General features: G+C 46.9%; 1 protein-coding gene across 2 annotated transcripts in view; it reads right to left on the bottom strand.

Moving 5' to 3' along the window:
* Positions 1 to 20365, bottom strand: part of PITPNM3 (PITPNM family member 3) — a 1929018-nt gene that overhangs the window by 686643 nt on the left and 1222010 nt on the right. The window lies entirely within an intron of this gene.

Genomic DNA, 20365 nt, shown 5'->3' with positions numbered 1-20365 from the left:
ATAAAATAAACAGTGAAGGATAAATCTAGGGAGGGTGCAGCCAGGAATGATATTGCAAGACCAGAAGCGTTCCGTGAAGCGCATAGAGGGGTTGTGTGTATTTGTTTCAAGACTTAGATAATTAATCATCGTTTTGGTTTATCCTGTGGTTGCAAACTGAACAATTTGTATCATATTTCGAAATATAAAACCAATAAATATATTTAAAAAAAAAAAAAAAAAAAAAAAAAAAAAAGTAAGTGCAGAAGGGGTGCTTGCCCTGTTGTGCCGGATCCACAGTAGTCGGGCCCCGGGACATCAGGACCAAAATGCATTAACCACCACGGTTGGACCCAGTAGCCCCTGTGTGCCCCATGGCCCTCTAAAAGGGGTTCTGACAATACTATACAAGCACCAGCAAAGTCAATAGGCCTCACTCATGAAACTATTGGCATTGTCAATATGTCTGTTTTTAATCCCAGATGACCGGCACGAATGTGCACATGTTTGAAGTGGCCATGTTTGAATTTATTTTCTTAATTTGTAAGAACTCCCATTCAAAGGTAGCCACGCACATGACTTAAGGAACCCAAATAATTGTGGCATTTATTTTTCCTTGAGCAAGTGCAACACGCTATTCATATGCCTTTGCTGATATTTGTCTTGTGCTGTTCATCCTAAAGGTGGCCACAGAGGTATGAGGCACCACTCTCTCCCTAGAGCTGGTGGTGTATGTGGCACATATTCTCTTAAACACCACCACTCTCTCTTTGCGTTGGGCTGATGCAGGGTCATGCAAGGTAGGGGCATCTGCACACGAGAACACGTTCTGCTGATGTTCACTACAAATCTTAGTGGGCAGAACAGCCTTAAGCACACACAGCTTTCTCCATTTTTGGATGGCATCACGAAGGGGTGAAAAGTTGAAGACAGTTCTAAAAATGAGGTTCTTTTTTAGCTGCACTGCACTGATTGTAACTGTGGAACTGATTATAGGTAGTAATCCCGAGGTTACTAAAGAGTTTGAGGGAACGGGCAGTGAAAGAGAATTACTCTCTAACTTTTAATAAGTGGACCAACCACCCCAGTCCCACTACTTTGCTATATAGCAGAAAGAAGGTGTATCTCAAAAATTCTTAACAAAAGTAGTCCAACTCAAACAGCATCCTAAAAATTGGTCATGCAAATGAGACAGAAAACTATGTCATGGCCTACATGGCAGCCCTGTGTGTCTGCATATGCTTAGCTAAAGATTGCTTTATACATTTAAGGGCAGTCATCTGTACAGACTTCTCTTCTAGGAAATGCACAAACATTAAATTCACCTGTGACAGAACTCCATATTCAGCCATCAGCGTCTCATCGCATGTGACCTTATCTTCCGGTCTTGAGATAAAACCTGGTCCTATCCCCTATCCTTCACTGATGCCCATTCTGACTGTCTGTCTTTGTCTGCCTGTTCTTTGTGACAGATTAAAGGTGGTCATATTCCAAGAGAGGCTGGTCTTCAACATTTCCTGGCCCAGCCACCTTTTAGAGTAGGGAAAATAAAAAGGTAGTGATTAGAAGTTTTGAATTAATCTCAGCTTTGGTAGTTATTTGGGCCACATCCTAGTCCATCGGATTTCTGCTCACCATGCCACTTCAGATAGGAACTGACCATATAACATTGACCAAGGTCGAGTTCCAATAGGAACAGTACAGGCTAAACTGCCAGCCCAGGTTCCCTGGTTCCTTTAGAATGGGAGCACAAGCAACCCTATCGCAGTTTTGGCCTATTTAGACCAAGTTAGCAGGGTGCAGCTTTTTTTGTTTTCATAGTCTTAGGTTTGCCTCAGCTGTTAAGGGTAACTCATGCTGGTTTTCTTCTTTAGAAACGGAGCACTGATACCTAGTCATTGTATTCTCCTGTGGGTTCCTTAACCCATGCTAGCATCTGCCGTTTATTAAGCAGTGGATGAGTCTCCATTTTGGTTTCCCGGTTGTCCACAGTTGTCCGATTCTGATTCTGATCACCTCTAAACAAGTACTACTGGCAGTACTCCATACTTCATTCCAATATACGTGCTTATATATCTACATGTATGTATCTATTTATTTTTTTGTCTCACTGGGTTCATCCACCAACATTCCACAGATGAAGGGGTCATTGCACTACGCCTTTGGTCATCTTGTGCTGCCGAGGTCTGCTATCTGAGAAGTCGAAGGAGTATTTTCTCCCTCTCTAGCCCTCCCTTTTTAGGTCTCAGCTCTCGATGGTACGCATGAGCTGTCTCGAACTGAGATATGCTGTATCTACATCGTGGGCTTCAGTCCGCCCGTAGCCTTCCCATTTGCTGGCACCATCGTCGCTCCATTTCGCAATATCCTCATTCACCAAGGGCATGAATATGTCATGCCTTTTCTGCTGTTTAGCCCTTTCCGAGAGCGCTGGCTAACTACTGTTTACTTACACAGCTGCCATTTTTTAGCCATTGTTTCGGGACTACTTTTTTATTTTGGTTTCAATGGGGGGGGGGGCGGTACAGCCACACATCAGGATCACTAGTGTTCCCTTCACGCGGTTTGTTTCACATGGCTGCTTTCTTTTCCGTGTAGGCTTGAATGTTTAACATTGGTATCTGGGATTTATGAGCTGCGCCACTGAGTCTGTGAGATTGGAAACATGTCAAAGTGTCAGTGTTCTGCGCTACTGTTCCTGTTGCTCGCTTTGTTCCATATTGCTGCTCTCTTTTCTTTATAGGCTTGGATGTTTAACATTGCTATTTGTATTTTTTGAGCTGTGCCATTGAGTTTGCCCTCTGTGTGTGCCTCTCTGCCCTTTTTATGCTTGTTTCTTGCACTTTGATTGTGCCTTTCTGCTCGTTTCTTGCCCTTTTTTATCTATCCTTAGTTTTGGCCTTTCTGCTCATTTTTTGCCCTTTGTTTGTGCGTCTCTGCCAGTTTTCTGATCCTTTCTTGCCCTCTGTTTGTGGGCCACAGGTTTCTCACACCCCCAACCGACCTTCTGTTCACCACCTCCACCGCCCTCCCTTTCACCACACCCACCCCATTGCCAAAGGCATTAGGTCTCCAACTACAGAGAGCTATTGGCTTTGTCAGTGCTTGTTCCTTTATGAAGCTTTTTTTAAGAGCCGAGGGTCCGGTATGGTTCTCAGTTTAATGAAAGGAGGAGCGGAGGAGTCCTGGGATTCTATGGCAAAAACAACAAGTGATGGACGGAATGCTGAACATTGTCAAACACTCACCCCCAGTCATAGATCTGGGTTTAATCCATCGTTCTTTTGCTCACCATGCCACCCCAGTTTGGACCCAGCAATATGCAAATCAGTCTTGACCCTGTTCCTCATGGGAACAGTCCAGACCGAACTGCCAAGCCAGGTCCTCACTGGACCGGAAACAAGCATCCTGGGACCGGTTTCGGGGTTTCACCCCTCATCAGCCAGACTAGCTTGAATCCAGTGGCATGGGAAGCACGGGACCCACGTCTGGGCATACCCTTCCCACTAAGGGCGACAAAGCAAAAACAACAAGTGATGGACGGAATGCTGAACATTGTCAAACACTCACCCCCAGTCATAGATCTGGGTTTAATCCATCGTTCTTTTGCTCACCATGCCACCCCAGTTTGGACCCAGCAATATGCAAATCAGTCTTAAACCTGTTCCTCATGGGAACAGTCCAGACCGAACTGCCAAGCCAGGTCCTCACTGGACCGGAAACAAGCATCCTGGGACCGGTTTCGGGGTTTCACCCCTCATCAGCCAGACTAGCTTGAATCCAGTGGCATGGGAAGCACGGGACCCACGTCTGGGCATACCCTTCCCACTAAGGGCGACAAAGCAAAAACAACAAGTGATGGACGGAATGCTGAACATTGTCAAACACTCACCCCCAGTCATAGATCTGGGTTTAATCCATCGTTCTTTTGCTCACCATGCCACCCCAGTTTGGACCCAGCAATATGCAAATCACTTGTTGTTTTTGCTTTGTCGCCCTAAGTGGGAAGGGTATGCCCAGACGTGGGTCCCGTGCTTCCCATGCCACTGGATTCAAGCTAGCCTGGCTGATGAGGGGTGAAACCCCGAAACCGGTCCCAGGATGCTTGTTTCCAGTCCAGGGAAGACCTGGCCTAGCAGTTCGGGCTGGACTGTTGGCATGGGGAACAGGGTCAAGACTGATTTGCATATGGCTGGGTCCAAACTGGAATGGCATGGGCAGCAAAAAAACGATGGATTTAGGCCCAGATCACTGTACTGGGGGTGAATGTATGACAATGTTCAGCATTCCGTCCATCACTTGTTGTTTTTATTCTGTGATATGCACAGAACTAAAATCCTGACGCGTTTCACCAATCACTTTTAGTGTTATTCCGTAGAGTAAATAAATACATTACTAATAAAATAAATGATGAGGAGCTTGCTGAACTGATGGATTAGAGGGCTGCTTGAATACTAAATTGTAGGCTGTAGGGTTGGAATTGAAAATTGTAAGGAACAGCTGGCAGAGGAGGTTAGCGGAAGTGGATGTTTTGTGACAGTGGATTCCTGAAAACAGCCTGTTTAAAATAAGGAACTTCCTTTGTCTTGTCTGTGTCTTATACCAGGCCAGCAATCTCCTCAGCCTCACCGCCAGGTATTCTTAGAAAAGTATAATCCTGTAAGTAAACTTCATTTCCAGATGTATTTGTGAGATGTTTATCATTAGTTATTTGTGAGATGCTCAATATCAGTTCCATGCCTAGTGTTTTATGCCTCTTTGTTTCTCAGACTGCATCAACATGTGGCATGCTGCAGTGAGCATCTTTCACCATCCTTGAAATTGACTACCCTGCCCTGTGCCTCCTAGCTGGTCTGTCGGTAAATGTGTAGTGGAACATTCAATGAAGGTTAAGAACTATGGCCCTGATACCCAGTTATTCCATCCCACATCCCCACGGTATTCAGACCTATGCATCTTTTTCCCTGAAATAAAAAATGGATGCACTCATGCGAAGTTCAGTCTGCTATGCCGAAATGAGCAACAAATATTGAATCCAAAAATAAGGAAAACAACTACCCGCTTAATATCAGGTATATAGGTGAGGGAGATTACCTCCTTCCTGGAGTTCATCAGATAATAGGTTTAAACCCTTGTTGGGCTAGCTCAGCCTTTCTACAACCTTCGTTTGATGATCACAAAAGATCCACTGAGTGCCATGAAACTATTTGGAGCTTTGACAGATTCTTATGTTTTCCTCGCCATACACTGATCTCTTTTGCAAGCATATTAGAGTTAAAAATAAAAAAAAAGATTTTCAATGCATTCAAATTTAACTTCAAGTGTGTCCTCTTCTCAGTGCAGCTCCCAGTTGATTACCACATGGCAGGGGCGGTTTCAACCAAGAAAGCTCAGGGGCTGCACCTCACTGAAATTCCGACACATTCCTGCACAAATATTATATAGATGGATTAATTTAGAGATAGGATCGTACCTTTAAACAAATAGATGTTTTTAAGCCTGGGCTGAAACAAATAGATATATTTAAGCCTGGGCTGTCTGTCCCAGGCTGCCTGCCCCACCTCGCTCTGAAGCAGGAGGCGGAAGCCAGGCAGTAAATCAACTTTCTAAACTGTGACACATCATGCAGAGATTACCTAAAGCCTTTCATTACCATTGAGGTCTATGGCAGTATCCACTGTAGGCCAGTGACGCTTTTAGCATCATGGTTTCGGGCGTCAGAGTCTCCATCCCTGCGTGATTCCAGACGTCTGTCATTCACAGGCACCGATCCCACCCTTCCCCATTCGTCACATGTAAGAGTGGATGCAAGCACGTGTGATTCGTTGCCTGGTCCTCCGTAATGGTAAGTGTTATAATGCTAATCTTGGGTTACGTATATTGTGCTGGGACCCCTCGTCACACTAACCTCCCCCACTGTGACACCCCAGGCCCTGGCTGTACGTCGTTTCCCCTCTAGAAGTAGAACTGCTGTATTTGTTCCCCCCAAAAATACAAGCATGGTTTTTGTTTCCTAGTGAAGTTGATCCAAGTATCCGAGTCAAGCACAAAGGGAAAAATAGTAAAGACAGTTGCCTGCTGTATGACAATAAAACTGGCCCTATCTTAATGCCCTTAACATTTATGTCAAAACATGGGTTGACTTACGGAGAATGAATTTTAGAAACGTTAAGGGACTGCAGGTCACAGATTTAGTTACTCTCTTATTTCAAATTTTTTGCTTAAGCCTGCATTCCCCAAGAGTGTTAGCTATGTTCGCATGTTGCGTTTCTGTATTTGTTTTCCATGCATCTTATCACTCTTGCATAGTGCATCCTTGGAGCCATGCCAGCTGTCTGTAAGGGGCTTTGATTGAGAGATTGACACTGAAGCCAAAGCAAAGTGTCAGTGGGTTGTCCTCCCTGCAGAGCACACAGAACTACTGTCATGTATTCTAGCTGTGATTGAAGTTCTGTGGAAATGTGTGTGAAGGTGATACACAGATGTTGAAAGCAAAAGGAAATAAATTGCTTAAATGTGAGTGAGTGCAGTGTATGTTTGGCAGTGGTGACGTGAGGAAGATGCGAGGAAGTGCACTCAGGGAAGTGTGAAAAGAGAGTGCTGAAGTAAAAGAAAGGCGGTTGAAGATGTGCAGATGGACGAGATATGCAGAGAAAAAGGTATACATATATCTAACATAAAGCACACATAACTGAAGGCTATACTCCTTCCACAGGCCTCAATGAATTTAATTCATAGACTCACAATTTCAGAATTGAAACATTTCTAATGTTAATTATTTATATCATCATTGTTGTTACTGATTTATCTTAAACAGCTAACAAGGGTTGACAAAGCCAAAGGCTGTGACATGTTTTAGATGTATGTTAGTCGTTGTGTTATATATTTGGATGCATTTAGATCTCAGAGAGAATTGAAAATACCGGTCTGGTGACACACTATGAAAATCACAGAAATGTATTTTACATGTTTCCTTTTAGAGACCACCCATTGTTTTCATCCAACCTAAAAACCTGCCTGCACATATTCCTATATGGCTGATTCCAGCCAGCAGCTGTGGGCGCTTTCCGGAGCCTGGTTAGAGCATTTTCTGCCAAAGTTGAAGTTGCATGCAGTGCAAGACAGTGAGCAAGCACACCGTATAGGGCTGAAGTTATTGTGCTGCATAATTTGCGCATTACAGTAACTGTTTATTTGCTTTAAAATGCACCATTCACCAATCTGTTCTCATTTTTTTCTCGGGAGGAGGACCCACCCTGTGCCCCATGCTTGTCCATTAAGCTTGCTCACATTACTCACTAAATAAATGTCATACTCAGCTTTTACGCCCCCTACTTTCAAATGTCATCAGCCACCACTGCCACCCGACCTATCCCGCTACTGAGTTAATTAACGGATTTAGGGCCATATGTAGCAAAGGGTTTTACCCATTCTGTGGCCATGGAAAAATGTGTTGGTACATATGGCCCTTAATCTCTAATATTAGATGTATCAGATGTGCTTTCCCAAATAGGAGACAGCTATTGAATTTTACTTCTGTACATTTGTATATTTTGTGACACCCCTGTCTTCCTCTATTATTGTACATTCTTAAGGAAACCCTACTTCCTGTCTTCCCCTGCTGCATCTTGCTTTTGTAAATGATCGCGTGCTGCCTCCCTGGTTCCTGTTGGCTCCTACGTGTCATGCTCCACTGTCCCTTGAGCAAGGTCTGTGCTAAAGAAGGGCCAAAAATAAATACAGATAAAAATCCCATCTGTAGACGACCATTGGTCACATCATTTGTGGATGGACAGTTAGCAATGGCTCGACCAGAGCAACCTGGAAAACATGGTCATCATAAGGGGAGGGGGAAGAGTCAGGCAGGCATTAGGCACCAGCTCTATGTTTTCCAGGGCCCCCTCCCCTTCAGTAACAGATATTTACACATTTGCAATTGCAAGCAAGCCTGTGTCTTCATTTTTTAGGCAGCCTGTAGCATCTACACCACCAGATGGTGCCAGATGCAATGTTTTCTCTTACTCTTAAGTACTTTTTTTAATACTTAGAAACATGTGAGGTCAATTGCACGTTGCCAATATGGAAGAATCCAAACGGATCTGCATTAAGTGTTAGCCTCAGGCCTCTAACTAAATTCTGACAGGCCTGATGGGGAATGTTAAAGACTGACAGCACATGAAATGACAGAGAGTTGCTGTGCAATTGGAAAAATTAGCCATTGCATTGATGTCTGATTGGAATACAGGTATGTGCACCGCTACAAGGTGGCAATATCTGCAGGAAGGGTTATATAAAAACAAAGGGCCTCATTTACGAGGCCCTTTGTAAACGAGGCCCTTGGCATACTGTTCCACCAATAAATAATAATTATGCTTTAGTGGCACAGTGTGCCAGCCCATATTTACAAGGCCACGCAAAGCCACCTTGGGTGGCTTTTAATGGCCTTGTAAATATGGACCCCTTTCGAGCATAACACTGCATGAAGGGGGCGCTCCTTGGGTGTTGCTTGGGGTGTTCCTACATAACACCCATGGAACACAAAGGAATCTGGTGCGTTCCCAAATTTACAAGTCTGGGAATGCGTCAGATTCCTACGCCACATCAGGGGTGGTGTGAGAATGACGCAACGGGGTGAAATATCTTTATTTCTCCCCATTTTTCCCTCTTTCCAGTATGCAGCACACACAGAAAGAGGAAAACACCCTTTGTGATTTCCCCTTTTGTGATGTAGCAATGCAGTCATCCTTGCACCACGATGAAAAGGTGCCTGTATTGGTTCTAGGCAGCAATTTGTGCGCCAGCGCAGGGGGAGAGGAAAAGATTTGCTGTATCTTGTACATACGGTGCATTTCTGCCCTTTTCCGGTGGCGCAGGGCAGCACAGCAAGCCACTGGATGCGTCACCCTGCGCAACGGGCCTCGTAAATTAGGCCCAAAGTTTTTAGATGGAGGACTGTTGCGTGGGGGGCCTCTCAATTCGTTTGCTATGTAATGCAGTGCGCACTGTCACAGTGTTGATGTGCCTTCACAAGTGAAAAAAGAGTTGTGCTGCACTAAACATGTGCAGTTCTGGGCATAGAGCCCAGTACAGAAGAAGTGTACAATGTTGGTCGGTAAGAGTCAGGCCCACCTTGGGTTTTCAGGCGATTGACAAGGGATACATTTGCAGTCAGTGATTTTAAATGACAGTTATGAAGATAATTAACAGTTATCTGAAAAACACCCTGGTCCAGCTATTATTTACACCTTTTAGAGTGTATTGTAATATCAGTCTTGACAGTGATGCATACTGGGGCATTTCAAACCACAATCTAATACATATTTGGATAAATTATTTCATGATTTAGTGGAGCAGACTGACGTTTTCTGAGAACAAACGGAAAGTTGTTCAGCAAATGCAGGATCCCTGACATGTCTAATTTGTGATCAATATCAAAAGAGGGAGCTGAAGAGGGAAAAAGAGAAAACTGGGGCGCCCTCAAATCACAGTAAAGCAATTGAGGCAGACGTTTGCGGGTACCACAAGTCATTCATGGCTGCCATTTTCGGACACCAAGCGAGTCCGCGGACCACTGGTATGCCTTCACCTGGTCGCAATGTGGTACGACACCTGGCTTGCCATTTGCGACCCCCGGCACTGCCTTTGCGACCCCCGGCTTTAGAGGTGGCAAATTCAGTTCTAGGAAAAACAGTGGCAGCTCGTCCTAATGGACATCAGTTTGGGCTCCGCTCCTTTTGTTTTCTCACGATTTTTTATTACATTAATAGTAAATAATGTATTGTTCACTACAAGTATAATAAAAATGTGAATATGCCATCCCATGGCAGCTGAAGTACGTAAAAATGCTTTTAAATGCATGTTGTGGGGGTGCTTGCACGTGAGAGGGAGTTTATGTGAGAGAGTGTGTGAATTTGTGTGTGGGTGTACGTAAGTATCTGTGAAGGAAGGTGGAGGTCAAGGGGCGACTGATGTCACTTCCGCCTCCCCTGGTTTTTTGGTGAACTGACGCCCATGGTGGTATGGTGCACTGTTGGGTGACAGTCGGGTCTCTGAGCTCTGAAACATGTCGGCCATTTCTTACACGATGGGCTGAGCATGTAATTTGTTTTTAACTATGTGCCAAAGGCTTTTATACTAAAGTGCTATTCGGTGCCCTTGTGGACACAATTTTAACACTGGAAGAGTGAGGCAAAAGGTCTCTCTTCTTTTCTCTGGGGACCATATCACACAGAGCAGCAGGAGTAGGAGTCCAGTCTGTGTAGCTTACTCTGCACTCCTCTCACACAGGTAGACTCAGGAAGGGAAGCATCTTCTGTCTAAACAGGGAAGTACTGATGATGATAAAAGCTGAGCCAGTTTGTCATACAACAGGATCCTGATGGCTGCTCATAGCTTAATTTGTAAATAAAAACGTACCGTGCCCAAAGCCCTCTTATTAAACTTGCGGCTGCAATTAAATGTGCCAGCACTGAATACTGAGGCAACGTAATCCTGACACCATCTCGGGCCTCTTCAATCCATTTACAGCCACTCCCTGCCCCTTCAGCTCACTCTTGCAGCTTTCTGCTCTCCCACTGTACGCTTTTTCGTTTTTCTCTTCCTCCATCTTTCTCTGGGTATTTGACACTGCACTTTTTTGTGAGTTATTTGCACCCCTTCAGAATTTTTTGCCGTGGCAAGCTCAACAAATTATGAGCAGAGACAGCAATTGTGTTGACTCCTGAGTGCCAATATTTTTATTGTTAATAAACGAGGCATGGTCATGTTGTTGTAAGAAAAAATGAAAGTCAGTTCTATGAGTTACCTGAAGCCACACCCTCTCTTTTATTCTAATTAAATTATTAGAACATTATACATTATACAGGGTTCTCTAAAATGTAAATGTTGTGGCACCAATGAAAATAAAGAAATATATAATTATTTTTCAATAAACAATACATTTAAAAAGTGACTTATCATAAAGAAAGTAATCACAGTGGCCTAAGGGTGCTCAAGTAAGTTACTACAGACTGGTTTAAAGCCGGAAGCCCACGGTTACTGTAACGCGAAAAGAGACAATCTAGTGTTCCAGATAAGCAAGCCACATTTTCTAAACCTTCTACTCTAACTTGCACTTTTGGGACATCTGTTCCAAAGTGTCCTCCTGTTCTGACATTTCCTCTGCTCAAATCTGCTTGTTCGGATTCTCTGTGGAGAAGCCAAGCATGACAGAGGGACACAGCCATTAAATAGCAGGTACAACTCACAGCTGCCAAGATGTCAGATTGCTAGGTGTGACATTTTTATATTCTCAGCGTAATTATGAGTGACATTTTAACAACCCCTTTCTCACCAGCACACATCAAGCAATGAAAACGAGGGAAACATATAAATATCAGATATTTCACCCAGTTGAGCAACGAGAAACTCTAAGATCTTAAAACTGCTGCAAAACATCAGAAATGGAAGGGCACTGGAAAGGAGGAGGGAAGGGGGCTCTGGTGGGAGTCGGCACAGATCATGAATGGTGATTCCATTCTATAACAGGACCGGTGGCGAGGATTATGCAGATCTTTCTTCACTTTTTATTAACAGCAGGTTCAAAGTTCAACACAAAAAACATTAGAGCCACAAATCCCATGAGTCCGTCGTCATGGTAACCAAAGTCCAATGAACACCATTAACACCGACAGTATAAATGCTTAATAAAACATCATCCGCCCTCTTTCTTCACTGCTCGCGGTGACAGATAAGTGCCTTTTCTACCTCTGAGCTCTATTTTATTAGTAGCGTGTGTATTTGATGTTTTGACCTTGCGCGCGTCACTATTATCGCTTCTTACAGTGTTTTCTCGTTGTAGCAACGATGTTGCTACACGCGCGGTAGGCTTTTTTGACAGCCCGAGCGCGTCTAACTGCAGTGACGTGTCGGTCCCTCTAGAGGGCGTACGTCCCAATTTTTCATACGCGTTCAGCGGGCGAGTCGTTTTCACGCTCGGCGCTGTGTTTTTATCAACGCGTAGGGCATTTGGACAGTTTTTTTCCTCTGCCCTGTATTTTTTTTTCCCCCCTCACTTGACACCTTTGGGTTGATTCTACGTAGAGCGTGAAGTACGCTCTTGTGTTTCCACGAACATTCGGGGTAGTACCTGTTTGTTCGGTGGGTTAGGCTGGTGAATTCTCAAGCCTCATTTGTGACAGGAGTGTGAGGGGGCTTCCCCGGAAGGTTTTGGGGCGCATATATTTTTCTTTTCTCCTGTCTTTGCCACCTTTAACAGTATGCAACCTGCCCAAGACCCAGACTCTTTTCCCCTCATGTCTTCTGAGGCCCCTTCGCTACGCATCCTTCCCCCTGCGGTGGAGGTTGTTTTCTCACAGGCCATTGCGCAGGCTCTCGCTCCTATTAAGGAGAGCATGGCGCAGCTGGCCAAACAGGTTTCTAAGGGGCCAGGCATGACAGGGGTGACGGGGGTCGCCCAAGAGGCTTCTCCCCAAGAAATCACGCAAGCGTGCAGCAGAACCCCTCGGGGAAACAGAGGTTTTTCCTGCGCTGCACGGTAAGAGTGCGCGCACGCATTTGCGTTTACCCTCCCGGGAGGGCTCTCTGCCCGGGGTTACTGGTGACAAGTGCCACCCCAAATCGGACCTCCTTGTGGGGTCTTCATCGGGCATGGTGGATGACTCTGACGGAAGCCTCTTCCTCAGTGGAGGAGGTAGAAACGGGGCGTCCTTGGCGCCCGGGGGCCTCTATCCCGGGATCTTGGGATCCGGGGGAGTCGGACTCCGACATGTTTGAGCCAGAGGGGATCTACCACCCCCGCTCATCTGAGTGGCACCCGGACCCGAAAGTGGCAGACTATGTGGCGAGTAAACTGCGCCAACCTTTGGATAAGGATATCCGGGCACGGCTCAGGGCTGAGTGCCCCCGCCCTACTCTCCCTGATAGAGTGGCTTCTACTCCAGATATAGACCCTAAAATGTGTACCTTCTTCGAAAAGTACGTGAAGGATCCTAAAAAAGGGATTGATAGGTCTTGGAGGGCGTGCCAGGATAAGCTCCTGGACGTCGTTGGGCCTCTGACCCAAATTATTCAATTGGCAGAGCGGGCTAAAATGTCAAATACACCTCTCCAGACAGATGTTGTTGAGGGTTGGGCCCAGTGGGCATTATGCCTTCTCGGCAATGCCAACTGCGCTATATCGGCAGAGAGGCGCCGCTCCCTTCTCATCAAAATTGACCCCAAGTTGGGAGAACTGTCAACTTCGGAGGCAGGGGCGGTGGCACAGGGTCATCTGTTCGGCGACCCCTTTGTCAAGGAGCTCAGAAAATTTGTGGCCACTTTTTCGGCCCTTGATAAAGCTCAATCATCAATAAAGAAGATCTTCCCGGGGAAGGTTTTTGGAGGGGCCGGACGAGAAAGGGGTCGCTCTTCTGGCCGCCAATTCCACCAAGGCCCTGGAACTGTCCGAAAGTTCGGTTGGCGAGACGGTTGCCAGGGAACATTCTTCCCCAACAGGGGTAAAGGAAGAAGTAAAGCAAGTAGAGGAGCCCGCGGAGCAGCCAACTCCCCAGGAGGAGCCTCGGGTAAGGATTACCCCTTTTTTCCCTCAAGAACTGGGGGGGGCGACTTCGATTGTTCAAACGCAACTGGGAACTCCTTACCTCAGACGCATGGGTCTTGCAAACAGTGTCAGGCTTCCACATAGAGTTCTGGGGGACTCCGGTTCAGGAAGTGATCCCCAGGCCTATGATGTTTTCGGAGTCAGACTCCAACCTCATAGACGCAGAGGTTCAGGACTTGTTACGCAAAGGCGCTATTTGTCCCGCGTTGCTCCACCCACGGGGTTTCGTCAGCAATCTTTTCCTCGTCGAAAAAAAACCCAAAGGTTTTCGCCCGGTGATCAATCTGCGTTCTTTCAACGAGTGGGTGGTCTATCGACACTTCAAAATGGAGGGTATCCACCTCCTGCGGGACATCTTACTTCAAGGGGACTGGAAGGTTTTTCTAGATCTCAAGGACGCGTACCTCACGGTCCCAATTTTTCCCCCTCATCGCAGGTTCCTGCAATTTCGGTGGCGACAACAGATATTCGAGTTCACCTCTCTCCCCTTCGGACTCTCTTCAGCCCCTTGGTGCTTTACCAAGCTCCTCAAACAGGTGGTGGAATTCCTTCGTTCTCGGCGACTCCGCCTCATTATTTACCTGGACGATATCCTTTTGATGGATCAGTCCAAGACTCATCTCATATCCAATGTGAACATGACTATTGCCTTGTTGCAGGATCTGGGGTTCGTGATCAATTACCAGAAGTCCGATCGGATCCCCTCGCAGTCAATGACCTTTTTGGGTTTCCTAATAGATTCCCAGGCGGCCGCTCTGAGTCTTCCGTTCCAAAAGATTACAAAAATCAAGAAGGAACTGAGGATAGTATTGAGGAGGGACAAGATCTCGCTTCACCAACTTGCCAGAGTAGTGGGCTTACTGTTCTCATAGATTCAGGCCATTTTTCCAGGCCCACTTCATTACAGGGATCTCCAATGCCTCAAAGCGCATCATCTTCGCCGGGGGCTGACTTACTCCGAAAGAATTGCTCTCAATTCGGAGGCCAGGACAGAGATACAATGGTGGCTGGACCACATGGAGGCATGGAACGGCAGGGCCATCTTTGGTTCCTCTCCCGATCTGGTCATAGAGTCAGATGCCAGTCTGCAAGGCTGGAGAGCCCGATGCGGGGATCTTTCCTTCGGCGGTCGGTAGACGCCCCAGGAACTCAGCCTGCATATCAATTGCTTGGAGCTCCTAGCGGGTTAGTTTGCGATCAAGTCCCTGACTTGGGACAGGGTCTCTTGTGTGGTACTCCTACGGATGGACAACGTATCGGCGGTTCAATACATCAACCGCCTGGGGGGCACCCGGTCTGGGGCACTGGCGGAACTAGCGAAAGATTTCTGCCATTTCTGTCTGGCGCACCAGATATCAGTCACGGCGGAGTATCTCCCGGGCATCCAGAACGCCACGTGGACTGGAACTCCAGGTATCTGACGGATTCCAGCGACTGGCAGTTGGATCTGCAGACTTTTCAAGCGCTCATGTCCTATTGGGGTCTTTGCGCGGTGGACCTCTTTGCATCCCGGTGGAATGCGCATCTTCTGCGCTATTTCAGTTGGCACCCCGACCCGGGAGCGGAGGCTGTGGATGCCTTTCAACAGACCTGGAGTCCGTTTCTGGGGTACGCTTTTCCCCCGTTTTTGTTGATTCCGAGAGTTCTGTCTCAAGTGCGTCCCCAGCAAGCCACGATTATCCTGGTGACTCCCCTTTGGCGCTCTCAGGCGTGGTTCCCGACCCTTCTGGAACTGTCTTGTGATCTTCCTATTCGCGTACCTTCTTATCCCTCAATCCTTCGGGATTCCATGGGTCAGTACCACCCGATGGTGCTGCAGGGCCATCTGCAGCTGGCAGCCTGGAGGATTTCAGGAACCGCTGGCACGATTGCCGACTTTCACAAGAGGCTCAAACCTTCATCCCTCAAGCCTGGGCTCCAGGGCCTGTTAAGAGATACAAATCAGCCTGGTCTCGCTGGACTCGCTGGTGTTTGGACAGACATACCTATCCCGTGGGGGCCCACATTACAGACGTACTAAATTTTTGGGCCGAATTGGCCACCTCAGGTCTGTCGTACTGCACTGTGAATTCTTTTAGGTCGGCTATTTCGGCAGGTCACCCTCCTTTGGAAGGCCAGCCAGTGGGAGCTCACCCGTGGGTGTGCAAGCTTCTCAAGGGCATTCGTCTATCCCGTCCACCTCAACCCAGATATTCGGAACTTTGGGATGTCAACCTCGTTCTGCGGTTGTTATCCTCTTGGCAGGACAATTGTTTCCTTTCTCGTAAAGTGTTATCGGCTAAATTGGCCATGTTGTTGTGCCTCATTTCCTGTAAGAGGGTGTCGGACGTTCGAGCTCTGGACGTCTCGGCCAGAGTTTTTTCTCCTGAGGGACTAACCTTCACGATCTCCCGTAGGACTAAATGTAATACCAGATCAGTGCCCTATCCGGCGTTTCCGTTCGCTCCAAAGTTATGCGTTGTTCGATGCCTAAAGGCGTAAGAAGAGATGTCAGCTCCCCTTTGTCCTCTGGTGGAATGCCAGCTAATCATTTCCCTGAAGAAACAGTTTAGAGCGATTTCCTCGCCTACCATCGCTAGGTGGATCAGATGGATCCTAGCGGAGGCTGGTGTGGACATTCAGGTTTTTGGAGCCCACTCGACTAGAGGTGCTATGGCTTCTAAGGCCGTACAGGTAGGTGGTAGGCTGGATTGGTCCTCGGAGTCGGTTTTCAAGAGATTCTATTTTAAACCGATCCATGAGGCTACCTCATTGGTGGTAAGTAAGCTTTGAACTTGCATAATCCTCGCCTCCGGTCCTGTTATAGAAGGAGAAATTTCCTAGCTATCGTGAAGGAAAGTTTCAATTCTATTAAGGACGCGGAGACGAGGATTATCCCACCCGGCACTTGATCTGTTCCTCCCCACCCGAAGAGGACAGGTTGGATCTCGTTCTAAGGTGGTATATCTTGATATGTCTTTCTGAGAATGTTCTCGACCTGTGCCAGTATGTGCTTTTGCGGGGTATTCACCCGGTTTGGGGGCACGCTATTCCTGTACTAGATTACATGGTGTGAAACCTATTTTGTATATTATTTTCATGAATGCTTCATGTTCTTTGGTTTCAGATGTAATTCTCAGGTTTGTTTTAGATGATCTGATATTGTGTACGATTTCTCTTAGGTCCGGAGGCAGAGACCACATGAAGTTCGGATGTCCCTTCGCAGTGAAGTCGAGGGCGGATGGCATTTTATTAGGCATTTATACTGTCGGTGTTAATGTTTTTCATTGGACTTTGGTTACCATGACGAGGGACTCATGGGATTTGTGGTTCTAATGTTTTTTGTGTTGAACTTTGAACCTGCTATTAATAAAAAGTGAAGAAAGATCTGCATAATCCTCGCCTCCGTGTACTTAATAGAATTGAAACTTTCGTTCACAATATCTAGGAAATTTCTCATTTTGAATGTCTTGGAGCCCCTGGTCCCCTGTGGTGGTGTTAAAGCACTACAGCCAACTCAGGAGGCCACGGGCATCGAGGGGAGGGCCGCAGGTCAATAGCTCAGCTGGCCCAGGCTGCCCAGCACAACTGTGCCACTCAGCCATGCCAGGCCGGCCCGGGGTCACAGGACTTCAATCTCCGCCACGCCCGGGACAGAAATGAATCTGGACCGGCACCACCACTGGCTGACTAGCCTTACGTGGTGAGTGGGAGGTGCTGGGGGAGGATTGATCAGTTGCTACACAGCAGTGGGTGGCATAATCTTGCAAATGGTGCCACCAAACGAAACGCAGCTGAGCCCAAGCCAATAATGCTGCAAGCGCAGCATAACTCTCACCATGAATGGACGCTCACTGACTGTGACGTCAGTTTTGCACGTGTGTGTCGCTGGGTCACCCTGGGGGAGGGATGTCTCTGTTCACTTAGTTAATGAGGTGATGCGACCTAGCACACTGAAATGCATTAGAATCACGCCTGACGCATGATACTGGGCAGGACTGACAACTTCAGGTGCTCACTTAAAAATGAGTACTTTTTCGCAAAAGGAGCTAAAATGACAGTATGATGAAAACCATCTGTAAGGTCAAAACATCTCTGTCAAAAGACCATTTGAGGAGAGGAAAGGTGGTGATGCTCTGTGGATCATCATCACTGTTAATGACTTTGAAAACCATGGATAAATAAAACCACATGTAGAGTAGAGCCCAAAATAATAATGCAGCGAAATATGAAGGGATTTCATCGCAACTGGTGCCTTCCTGATTCTTTAAAAAAAGGGACTGGAAAAAACTTGGGTAATACATTCCGAAAACGAAATATACTAATTTAATGGATCAGTAAGTTTCTATGCAAATTAAACTGGTGCAATTATTTGATTATTCGTGTGTACATTAACTGAATTGCACCATGTGTTCCTTTAAGCTAATGTTGGAGGAAAAAAGTAATGCATGAACTTAAAGTGGGTTTGGGCTAAATGCAGTCGGGTGGACACGACTGTGCTCTTCCGATGGACAGCATGTGATGCAGGAAAATATTTTTTGTGCTCTGGGTTCCCTACTGTGTTGATTTGCGGTTTATCAGAAAACTCGGAATATACAATTAAAAAATGCATATTAGAATGGGAATTGAAAATATTAACTACGATTTTGATTCAAGAGAATTGGCCACCGGGTGGAGAGGTAAAAAGACCACATCAAGAGGCAACACAAACAAGATGGTTTTCCATTTTCGTCAACGGATATGCAAATTGTACCCAAGCAAATCCATAATATGCAAATCACTCATGAGAGTCATTTGGGTATTACGGAGATTAGGATATGCGGAAAGCCTATGTGCAGTGAAATAAAGTCTGGAATAAGAGGTAGGGGTGCAGTTGGAACAAAAGTTTGTATTCCATTCTCTGCATCGGACATGCAAATTGTATCCACGCAAATCCGTAATATGCAAATCGCTCGCCTGCAGAGAGGTCGGGAGAAACTGAAAGCAATAACAGGCAGCACCACTGAAGGTCCTCGTGGCAGGTTCCCGTGTTCCCGTGTCAGCCCCCATGACAGGTCCCTGTCTAGCTCATGCAGTCTGGGACCCTCTCACTGCTTACCTCGTGCCGCCCAGTCTTTGTCTCTTTCTGCCCTTTCCCTGCCTTTTTCTTCTTCTGCTCATTTTCTCCATCTTTATCTCTTTCTGCTCGTTTTCTTGTTGCTTGCCTCTTTCTGATTGTCTCCTGCATTTGTGACTCTTTCTGATCGTTCTTCTCCCTTGTTCCATTTTTGCTTTCCCGTCGCCTTGTTTCCTTGCCCTTTTCCTCTTCCTGCCTCCTGTCACTCAGCGCCCCTTCCTCCCTCCAGGACCTACTTAATCGAGGCTGCAGCGAAGTTGTGCAGCGGGTGCACCACACCAGAGGCGTGCCAAAGACAAGCCAGTCTGCACCCATCCGCACCTGGACCATGCCCAGTGCTAGGAACCCTGGATGCCCCACAACCCACCACTACACTGCTAAGGAGGTCCTGGCCCTCAGCCCCAGGCACAGCAGCAGCAACTGCTGCACCTCCTCACCCCGAGCAACAAAAGGACCCTTTACCTGCCATCTCTGCCGCTTCTCCTGCAACACAGGACTGCCAGTCTGCACAAGATCTCTTGCCACACCCGCTCAGAAGACCACAACCAACCCAGAGCCACTTCACTGCATCCTGCTTAATGCCCGATCCCTCTGCAAACACGGTACAGAAATCTGGGCCACCATCACCTCCCTCTCCCACGACGTAGCCTTCATCCCCAAAACCTGGCTTAACCCCTCCTTGAGCCCCAACATACCCACTGTTACACCTGACAGCTACAAGATGATACACCAAGACTGCATCAACAAATACGGCGAAGGCACCACGTCATCTTCAAGGAAACCATCCGATGCATCACCACCGACGATGACCCATCACCTCTCATGGAACACCTCAACTTCCAACTACAAACTGACGCCAAGACAACAAAAAGAGGCACCATCATATACAGACCCCCAGGACCTTGACCGGCCTTCTGTGATGCCGTCCCCAGCCTCATCGCCCCTCTAGCCATCAACTCCAACCACTACATCCTACTCGGTAATCTCAATTTGTACATCGACAACACCAACAATGCCAACTTCACCACCCTCCTGGAAACATGAGCAACACCAGCCTCATGCAAATGGTCACTGTACTCACGCACCAAGCCGGGCACACACTTGACCCCATCTTCACCTCCAGCAACAGAGTCAAATTCAGCCACAGAACTCACCTAGTCCGATCACACCATAATTCACTTCACCATCTCCGATTCTCTGCACACTATCACAAGACAACACAGCCCCTCCCACTGCAGGTGGAGTAAGGTAACAGAGACACAGTGGACTCAGGCCCTTGGCACCTCCCAACCCAAAGCCTCATCAGACCTAGAACAGACCAACCAGAACTTCTCCATCTGGATCACTGAATGCAACAATAGAGGCTCCCTGAAGCCAGCCAGAATGAACAAAGCAGCAAGACAGCTGGGACACCCCATAGCTCAAAACCAACAAGCGTAGCTGCTACTGACTCGAGAAATGATAGCGATCCACTAAAAACCCTTCTGACAGAGCCGGCCACAAAGCAGCCCTTAGCGACTACCACTGGCAAATCAAGAAAGCCAAGACAGCAGCCATCACAGCCCGCAATGAACACAATTGACCTTTCCCAAGAACTATGAGACACCCGTTTGGACTACTTCCCAACAAGATTGCCACCATATAAAACAACTTCAACCCCAACCCACGGTCCTCAACCTGAGCAGCCTCAA

Source organism: Pleurodeles waltl, chromosome 3_2 (assembly GCF_031143425.1).
Source record: "Pleurodeles waltl isolate 20211129_DDA chromosome 3_2, aPleWal1.hap1.20221129, whole genome shotgun sequence".
In the NCBI taxonomy this organism is placed as follows: domain Eukaryota; kingdom Metazoa; phylum Chordata; class Amphibia; order Caudata; family Salamandridae; genus Pleurodeles; species Pleurodeles waltl.
The sequence above is the reverse complement of the archived record's forward strand: the minus strand, read 5'-3'. Positions and strand labels throughout refer to the sequence as shown.